The following is an 11243-nucleotide window of genomic DNA, read 5'->3' on the forward strand; positions in this document are numbered from 1 at the left end:
TTCATTATCAGCTCTCACGCACATAGAGTTCAGGTCTATGACTAAAGACAAAATCAAACCAAGTTGTGGCCTAGCTGGATCAAGTAGCTGGGTATGTCAGACTGCACGGTTGCCAGTTAAGATTATATAAATAAAGTCTATGACTTGAAAATCACTATGCAAGTTGTATAATGTGACATGTTCCTAACCTGAAAGTTTTCAGGATGTCGGAAGTAAACTGACACAGATATACAAGCAGGACATGAAAATGTAACACAAGCTGACAGATTGAAACCTGCGAGTCTGGTGGTGTAAAGCAGAAGTGCTAACCACTGAGCCACCAAAAGAAAAGTGTTTTATAAAGTTATGATGGATTGATTACAATAGTCAAAAGCAAGATGGGTGTAAATAATTACACAGTACATATCCTCTGAAGTGATTTGTGGTGATGCGCCTTGTAAAATAAAGACTGTCTGCTAAAACAATTTAGCATAGTATGCTGTTTTCCAGCTCTCAGCAAGTCTCTTTACTATCCCATGTCTGCAACTTCTTTCATGCCAACACGTATCGTATAACAAAAATCAACTGGCATGAAATATTATCCATAGGCAAGTAAATTCTTGAAATGTGTCTAACTTGCAGGAGAAAAGCAAGTTTTATATTAATAGCTTTTCTCCATGGTAATATATTGTTCAGGAAGTATTTTTTTAAGTTTGTAACAGCAAAACAATGTTTATTGACTCTGGATTCTTACCTTAACAAAGATATCCCTGCATTTTATAATAGAAAATAAAAGTTTCTGGAGGCTATGCTAACAAAAAAAAATAAATAAACAAGTGAGAAGAGGAAAGATTCTGAAGAAGTTTTTCTTAACACAGCTTTAAATTCCTCTGTTTTGTTAAGAATTTCTCATGTCTCTTTTGTAATCAACTACTATTTATCCATCCAACCATCCATCTTCTCACTTGATAAATCTGATTCAGAGTTGAAGGTGGGCAGAGAACACTTGCAGCATCAGGTGTATGGCATGAGCCAACCCTGGGTGGGGTACACCGACTCACACATACCCATCTATATACTGGGCCAAATTAGAGTCACTGATTATTCTAATGTGAACATCTTGGCATTATTAAACCAGAGAGGCTAGGAAAAAAGAAAACTTACACACAGAAAAGGAGATAATGGTTATATACTGCACGGGCAAGGATGTGAATCTAATATACTGGAGGTGTTATTAACAGTAATGATACTAATTACATTTTAAAACTGAAAAACTGTATAACTTTATCACTGAAGATTTGCTCATCATTTGTTGTACCATCTACTTGCTAGATAGACAGGAAAAAGACTATACATCTGTCTCTTTTTCTCCCTATTCCAAAAATTCATAAAGTTACACAAACATGATTTGCTCAATGAGACACTGTATAAAATGGCAATATAATTCTAAATTAGATATTAATATCTAAAGTTGAATGCACTCACACACATGGCCTTGCCATAACAAATGGTTATCTTTTAAATCAAATAAACTGAGCTTATTCTTCCTTCATCTTTTCCCAGAATCACATGCACACACACACACACACACACACACACACGTACCTGAAGCTGCTACCGCTTTTCTGTACCTTTTATTTTAAACCCTTTGTGCAATTTTCCGTAATTTTGTCTCTTCCCATCAGCTATTGTAACTTTAATCTTTTCATCTGCAGGTTTTAGCAGTAAAGATGAGGATTTAGATTAGACCATAATTGAATGTAAACTGTACAAGGGAAGAAAAGGGAACTTGTGGTGCCTTTCAGTTGATATTTAAAACCATTGTTACATCAACTTCTCAAAAGCAAGTTGTCTTTGTAGGATAGAGTGAAAAGTCTAATGAAAATGAAATAAGCCAAAGCAGGTCTCACTTTTTCAGCTAAAATGAATGCATAATTAAGAGAAAGATTAATATATATGAAACCTAAGTAAAAATCCTTTATACATAACTTCCTCTTAATGATATTATTTACTTTAGATGATATTATTTACAGAAGAAGTGACTGTTTACTTGCTGCTTAATATAGTCCAGCCCTTGACAAGTGCCATTGTAACGAGATAATCAATGTTAGTCACTTCACCTAGAAGTGGTTTTAATGTTGTGGCTGATCGGTGTACATACACTAGCTGTGTTACCCAGCTTTTCAATGGAAATTTTTTAATTTTAATTGCCTCAGTTGTAGTGGCACTGGTTAACTGGATATATCAGAAGTGTTACAGTATGTACTTTTTTGTATACCATATTGAAACACACACATGCATACATACAATTTTTACCATGGGTTAAAACTATTAGTTGAGCTGCTTACATGCTACAATCTCTTTGTGATGTTGGTAGGATAGAGATTTTGCAGAAGTCTGCATTAAAGTGATATTAAGCAAAAGTAATTTAAAGTTGATTCATACAAAGCTAAAAACCATAAGTATAAAAGCCTAAAATTAGCACGGAAGCAATATACATTGGGTTTGAATAAATGCCCCATCCATCCATTATCCAAACTGCTATATCCTAACTACAGGGTCACAGGGGTCTGCTGGAGCCAATCCCAGCCAACACCGTGCGCAAGGCAGGAAACAAACCCCGGGCAGGGCACACACACACACACACACCAAGCACAATGTAGAATTGCCAATGCATCTAACCTGCATAACCAGAGCACCCGCAGGAAACCCACGCAGACACGGGGAGAACATGCAAACTCCACGCAGGGACGACCCAGGAAGCGAACCCAGGTCTCCTTAAAAAGAGGCAGCAGCACTACCACTGCGCCACCGTGCTGCCCAAATAAATTCTAATAATAAACAATATATATACATACATAATATAATACAACATTCCCAAACCTATTTACTGTAATACAATTCATGTTCACAACAGGGCAGGTGCCTGTACCAGCAGTAACTGAGGAAATAGCGCTGGACAAGGGACACACCATCACAGGGCTCACACTCACACGATGTCAATTCAGAGTTGCTTAATTTGACACACCTGTACATCTTTTGGAAAATGAGATGAAATCAACAAATGCAAAGACAGAACATGCAAAACTCCATAAGAACAAAATTTACATTATTTCAGTGTCTTGAAAAAGTATTCAACCCATTTTTCACATAAACATTTCTCACAACCTGGGGTTTTGATCAATTTGTTTTGGTATTTTATATGTAAATCACTAATGTAATTCACAGTGCTACATGAAAAAAGAAAACAAAATTATAAAAAAACATTAAAAAATTAAATTTCAAAAACTGAATCGTCAACAATTTGCAAATAGCCGTTTCTCCCATTCAGTACCTTTTTGAACCACCTCTTGCAGAGGTTACAGAGAGTAGTCATTTTGGACTATATTAATTTGGCCCAACATGATGAAGCACGATTTTCCCATTCCCCATTGCAAAACTGCTCATGCTGGCCCATGTTATTTGGGGAGCAGTGGTGAACTGTAATCTTTAGGTCTTGACACGGCTCTTTGACAGGGTTAAGCTCAAAACTCTCAGACTAGACCACTCAAAGACATCATTTTTTTCATTTTAAGCCACTATATTGTTTTTCTAGCAGTGTGCTTTGGGTCATTATTCTAATGATAGACACACATCCTCATCAGTTCAAGCTTTCTGGAAGGGCTTTTTTTCCAGGATTGTGCAGCATTTATCTTCCCCTCAATCTTGACCAGACTGTCAGTCCCTGTGGCTGAAAAGCTTCTCCACAACATAATGAAACTACCACTACATTTTACAGTAAGAATGATGTTGTGCAGTGTCAGATTATTGCAACAAATACCACTTAATGCTCAAGACAAACTATTTCACTTAGGTCTTTTCAGACCACAAGAGTGTCTGCGAAGTGATGTTTTAAAACTTCTTCCTATAAAGATTCTTTTGCACAATGCGTTGGAAATTGCCAAGCTCAGTCACTGACCTGACAATCAGATAGACAACTGGTGTCACAGTAGCTTCTCTGCCATTCTTCTTTAGTGGCTAAGTATAAGTGGCATCCTGACCTGGTGCTGTGGCTGTAGTTTCATATTTTTTTCAACTACAATATGTTATCCTGCAATGAGCTTTGAGGTTTGTTCAGTGCAATTGTCTCGTACCGTTAGCCAGAACTGTGCTTCTCTATAATTATATCCTTGACTTATTCTGAATGCCCTATCGTCTTTATTTTGTTTTACTTGGTGGAAAATCTTCACCATATTGCTGGACCTCAGTGAGACAGTGGGGTGTTTATCCTCAAATTAAATGAGAGCAGGTGATCCTTGCATTTCTGAAAAAGGTGGAAACCATCCACAAACTAGGTGCAGATTTTTAAAGGGTACAAATACTTTTAAAAGCTCACAATCTGGATTTTTTCTTTTTAGCAAATTGTTAAAAGGTTTTCAGTTTGTTTCTTTTGATTTGACATGATGCACACTGTTTAGTACAACAGAAGGAAACATCCATCCATCCATCCATTATCCAACCCGCTATATCCTAACTACAGGGTCACGGGGGTCTGCTGGAGCCAATACCAGCCAACACAGGACGCAAGGCAGGAAACAAATGCTGGGCAGGGGGCCAGCCCAACGCAGGCAGGAAACATTCTTACTTTAATATATTGCAAGGTTAAAAAGTGAGACAATAAAATGTAAAAAAAAGTTTTGATGACTGAATATTTTTAAGACACTGTTCCACAGTTCAAAGACATGCAGATTAGGTGCATTGGCGATTCTAAATTGTCTCTAATGTGTGCTTGGTGTGTGTGTGTGTGTGTGCGCGCCCTGCAGTGGGCTGGCACCCTGCCCGGGGTTTATTTCCTGCCTTGCGCCCTGTGTTGGCTGGGATTGGCTCCAGCAGACCTCCGTGATCCTGTACTTAGGATATAGCGGGTTGGATAATGGATAGATGGATGGATGTTGGTTATGAATTCATATATAGGTCTATTTACTGTTTTGTCTGAATAAATTTACTCTTTTGAACCAAGTGCTGGTCAAACATTTATTTCTTCACAGCCAAACTGCTTCCTCTGCCCAGCAGCATGTGCACTTGTACACCACGGTAGCTTACACATACAGATAGCAAGGAAATAATTGCACAACCTACAGATTTTGGTGACACAGTTCTGCTAACTTTTCAGATATGTTATTAAGTTGCAAATGGCAGTGGAAAGCTACAACCCCACCAGAATCAGCTAAAAATAAAAAACTTTGACAAATCAATTTTTTGAATCCATCTGTTTTCTGAGCTCAGTTTTTCCACCACAAGGCCACAGGAATGGTAGCTTGTCTTGGAGTACTGCAGAAAGTTAAATTCCCCAATTAATACAAGAAAGATTGCTTCTCTGAGTAGTGGGAAACCAGAGTGTTGAAAGAGAAATGAAAGCAAATGGGAAGAGAACATGCAAACTTCATGACAATGGTGACAGGGCCAACTGAGCCAAGATCTGTACTTTCAAACAGCATGCCAGTCAATGTGGCCTCTTTCATAATGATGGATACCACGCTGCAGAATCAAAGGAAAACAAAACACTGGACTGGAGCAAAAAGGAGCATGCAGTATAAGAAAAGCATGGGGAGGGAAAACCAAAGATAAATAGGTGCATTCTGAAAAGAAAAATGAATAACATATCATTGGCTGGTAGCTGTTAGGATAACGCTTAAAAATGTTGAAATTAGAATAATGAGGAAAGTAAAAATTCACATTTTTAGTCATAATATTTAGCATTCTGCAATGGCCTGGCATCCCATTCAGGAAGCATTCCTGTTCTACCTCTATTGCTGCTGATGTAGGCTCCATCACTATGATGCTGACCTGAAAAAAACAGTCTAGGAAGAAGTTAACGTAACATTTAAGCATTATAAACAATGAAGTGGAACCATTTAAATAGGTGGTACAATGGTGGGAAATGCTGTTTGATGGGTCAAGAACTCTGTACACAATAGATACTATATAAACAATAAATGTAGAAATTTTTCAAAAAATGTTTTAATGGACAATATAATGCATAAAGAAAATTCTATGTAGCTGCAGCATGCCTTATCTGGTCAGGGCCAGACCAGACAATCTCATTGACATCGCATGCACTATGAACCCAGGCCAGGCAGCAGGGAAAAAAAAACCTCTGCATGCCTTATCCATCCCTGACAGGCCTCAACTGTGATATACAAACAAGCTTCCTCCATGGCCTGGAGGAGGTGAATACAAATGTAGGACCCTCAGTCATACACCTTCCACCACCATTCTGAAAAAAACACTTCTATATGGTTTAGAAAATGAGAATATGGAGGCAGAAAGATGTGACTGAATCTAGGGTTGTTGGTGTACCAATCATGAACCAGAGCTGCATGGTGAAAACTGACTTTGTCCCAAATTATTACGTAGCATGGCTGCTCTGATTGTGCTGGTTCCTTCTGGTTGAGCTGGTATAAATAATCTTGGAGACAATCGAGAAAAACCAGCAGAAGCATGGGGTCTTATGGATCAAGAAAGGCATGTCAGTGGAGAACCCCTCTGTGGCTGATGACAGCAAATACTGTCATTATCCCCCTCGCTAGCCAGAGACATTCACAATGGCCCGTTGGTCAATTGTGTTCCTCCTCCTCCTCCTTTTAGTGAGGTTGATGCCTACCTCTTCCACAAAGATGAGCTCATGAGGAGTGTGTCTTGCTTGTGTTTCTAAGATTCTCTACAAAAGATAACACACACTACAGTAAATGACTACTCTGAAACACATTGCTAGAATACACAGAAAAGAAGGCCATAGTTTGTTCTACCCTATATATTGCTGTACAGTACTGTAATACATACTGTACCTACGCTCAGATACTTCACACAGTATGAGAAAATAATGCCTGCAGATATTCCAGGCATTGGTTTTCAAAAGGAACACGATAGGCTTGTTTGATCGTCATCCTGTTCTTTTGAAGAATGAGGTCAATTGTGAAAATGCTGACTTCATCAGTCCCTCAGAAGATTTCTTGGTCCTCAGTAACCCTTCTATTCTATCTCCCGCAAGTAAACTGTGGTGTTGACTTTAATCATATTTATCATTGTCCTCTTTTGCGCTTCAGAAAATAGGGTTCTTCAGCCTCCACCAGGTGGTCATCGCTCAGTTCTGGAAAACAAAATACTGCAACTACTAACTGTAAAACCATATATTTTACAAGAGAAACACACAGTATGTGAAATGGTGCAGTAATTCAATGCACTTCAGACAGCATACAGTCCAACAGAGCAAACATCTACAATACATATATAATAACTGTGTACAGTACTGCACAGTTACAGTAGAAAGCAATATGTTAATTACCTACCTATTTTCTTCTCTAAAGGTTTGTATTATAGAAGCTACTGTGAAAAGGCTCGGGTTTGGATGCACTCTTTGACCAGCTTCTGCCATCAACATCCCGTGTACGGTCAGCAGGGGTTAACACCATTTGTCTCCTTGCTCTTATTCTCCCTCACCCTCACCACCTACCCTCCCGTATCTTTCTTCCTGTGTTGGTTGATCCATTATTCCAAAACAAGTGAACTAATCCACAGCCCTTTTATCAGTCTATCCTAAAGCTATGACTGGTGCGTGAACAATTTTGACTTGCAGTGTTTGTACCTTGAGAATTGTGTGCTAAATGTGTCCCTGCTTTGTTGACTTGATGTAAAGATATAGAAACAGTGCTTTCAAAATGAGCACATTGTGAAGTCAATGATACGTGAAGAAATTTGTGAGTTTTGCACAAAAAAATGAAAAAAATTGGAATCATGTTGCAAAATAGGTGAACAGTGTTTATAGTTTTGGGAAGCGAGTTTATATTTTGGTAGATGGCTGTTTGGTTTGGGATTTTTAGCTGATAAATTTGGTAATATGTCTAGCAATCGAGAAATACTATAGAAGAAACCCCAAACACTATCCAGTGCATGTACAGTGCATGCAGATGAGGATGTTTACCTTGGTTAAAGTGTACATCTTGCTGTAGTGAGACAAATTGTTTGCCAGAAAGTGCAAGATTTAGTAACAAGAATGAAAGTTAAGTGTATAAGTAAATAAAAACTGACAGGTATGTAGAGATATCTTAACAGTGTAGGATGACAAGATAACACAGAGCATGAGCCAATCTCAACAGGGGCTTCCTCATAGTAGAGAACCCTACATGGACAGCTAGAACACATGCCTATATTCAATGAGTGGGGTCTCTATGAGGCTGTATGTCACTGCTGAATATTCTGAGAAAGTAAAACTTCAAAGTGTACAAAAGAGACGGTGAGCCCAACACCAGTATAACTCCCTCAGGCTGGCTGGTGATAAATTTAACTTTACAGCAAGGTCAGGTGAGACTGTACTGTCCATTTTATACTCAAAATTTGGGGATAAACCTACACTAGGGGTCACTTCAGAACACTAATCAGGTGACCATGCAGTAGTCTTCACCCTGGGAATAACCTTTTTTTATCTAACTACAACTAAGTAATGCAACAGATCTCAAAAATCATAAAATATGTCTGACATATTCTATACATACAAAATATTCCTTTTATTCTTCAGTGCAACACACCTATTCACCCATTGATTACTTTTTTCCATAATTGCCAGAAGAAACATGAAAAAGTAGCCCACAAACCATGAAGACCGTGATGACATGATCTTCAAGATACACCAATATGTTGTGATTAATTGCTGCATCATCTCATAAGGACTTCTGATATGATCTTTATGATATTTTCTGATATGATTGTTAATGTTGGTGATAAACTCTGGGGAATAGAGGGAAAGGTTTCTTGGTTTCGATGCACTGCTCATAAAACCAATAATGTGTCAATTTTTTGAAGTTTCAGTGAATCCAGCATGACTTCTCTCACTAAAAGTCAGAATGGTCAGTTAACTCAACAATATTGTTCCCTCGAACTACTGTAAGAAAGCAGTCATTTGAATTTGGTCTTGTCTTGTCATCTTTTGATTCTGTCTTGGCTATCTCACTGATGGGACGTCTTACTAGCATGGGCAGCAAATATACAAGCAGGGCTGGGGGTTTTCTGTGTCAAACAATATCCATTTCTCTTAACTCCTAATTCTCCACCTCTCTTTCTCTCCTCCTATTTTTCCTTATGACACAGTTCTGGATTCTCTTCCTCCCACCAGTGAAGTCTTACTCCTACTTGCTTTCCAATTTACAGACGGGGCAGCTCTTAGTTCTAACCCAAGTGATTTGTTTTCAATCCTAAAACTGATCTATTTGTATGGAATGATTACAATAAAATCAATGAAATTAATAATGATAATAAAAGTTATCTAGCCAAAACAGAACAGAGTAAATAGTCCTATTTTAAACTGCTTTTTGACATTTTTTCACTCATGCAAGAGATTCTAACCTTCCTCTGTGCTATCTATGAGATGAGTTACCATTTCCCTGTACAACTAGATCATACATTACAGTATCTACAGAATATGATCTTATTTTACTTTATTAGACAAGGTATATGGGTCTGTTTAGTGGAGAATGATCCTAAATTTAGTTTGTTATTCAACCTGACATTTAAAATGAGGATCAAATGTAATCGGATCCTGACAATTTTGGTTTTAAATAATAACAGATTTTTCTTGGGACAGTCTTTATCTTTTCACTTCATTTGTAGAGGTGATTCCACCCTCAGACTCAGAATGAAACAGAATAGTGTGAAATGAAGGTGGACACAACAGTCCTATACAAATAAAACTATATCAAGCAAGTCTAAGAATGCAGAAATTATACATTTACTGATATAAATCACATAAGTGAACAATAAACAAAGAGAAATGTGAAGGTAAACACAACTTAAAGTAACCCATGCTGCTCATTTTAGCCTACCTGCACTGATCTACAACTCCGATCTTTCAGTGGGCGGACTGCCCACTTTTCTGTGACAAACAGTATCCATTTCTCTTAACTCCTAATTCTCCATCTCTCTTTCTCTCCTCCTATTTTTCTTTATGACACAGTTCTGGATTCTCTTCATCCCACCAGTGAAGTCTTACTCCTACTTGCTTTCCAATTTACAGACAGGGGCAGCTCTTAGTTCTAACCCAAAATATACTTAACATTAATGGAACAGTCACATCTGGGATTAGGGCTGTATTAATAAAGTTTCAGGATAATCAAGGCACAGTGTTTTATGATGGTCCCTGAGACCACTTCAGTCGTGAGCCTTCCACAGAGCTTAAGGACAAGAGTTCTTTTTAGGTATGTAGCTTCTGTGCTATCTTAATTGGGAACTATGGGCTACTGCCAAATAGACCAAACTGAGTCCTAGCAGTCCTTCTGAATATTAGCTTTAAAAAGGCAACATTGATCAGTTTTTGAGTCAGGCCCATATACATACTATCTAATACTCTTGAGGTATACTTTACATTTCTGCTCAAAGAGGAACAGGCATTCCCTGGCACCTACTGAGCCTACTGCTCTTTAGTGTTGTTGTGAAACATTGTCCATTTTCTTTCACATTTCTTTCTCTATTTTGTGCTAAGGTGTCTGTCAGATTCTTTTCTAGGACCCACAATACTTTTACAGGGTCTACTGCCTGGCCCTGCCCTTCTGTCTGTACTGACACAATGACAATCTTTGCCAATGACAATGTTTCCTCTCCTTTCAATGCTTGGCAATCCATTGGCTACTGAACAATCTAATAGACAGTTAAAGCATATTTTCAAGAAACTGTATTCAAATCTTACCAAACACTTCTGAAAATGATCTTTATTGTTATGTGAGGATACAGATGACAAGCCAGGATTCTCATATAACCACAGTTCTCCTCCCACATACTAGAAAAAGATGGAAAATTTAAGGCCTCGTATTTCTGGAAATGTCTTGCATCCTTTTCTTTCATCTCTTTAAAATTACCACACGATTAAATATGATAGTCATTTGGAAAAGTGTGATGCCAGGAAGAAAAAGGAACCACAAAATGGCAGCATGATGATAACACAAATAATAATGATACAATAATAATGACACAACTAAACATATGGATGACTATTTGCCTCAAAACTAAATGCAATCTAATGTGTTAAAAAATTGAAATGTAAAATACATATGCACTTGGTGCACTTAATTCTGGCACAGATTTATCATGTCATAATTAAAAACATATCTTCCAGGTGATTGATTGCTTTTCACTACAACACACAGTTTTCATGCCACTGCATTTTATTATGTCCATAGGTCACATGTCATAACTAAAAGCATATGTACTGTAAAGCGTTTCACTTAGCAGCTGCTCCA

Source organism: Polypterus senegalus, chromosome 8 (genome assembly GCF_016835505.1).
Source record: "Polypterus senegalus isolate Bchr_013 chromosome 8, ASM1683550v1, whole genome shotgun sequence".
Taxonomy (NCBI): Eukaryota; Metazoa; Chordata; class Cladistia; order Polypteriformes; family Polypteridae; genus Polypterus; species Polypterus senegalus.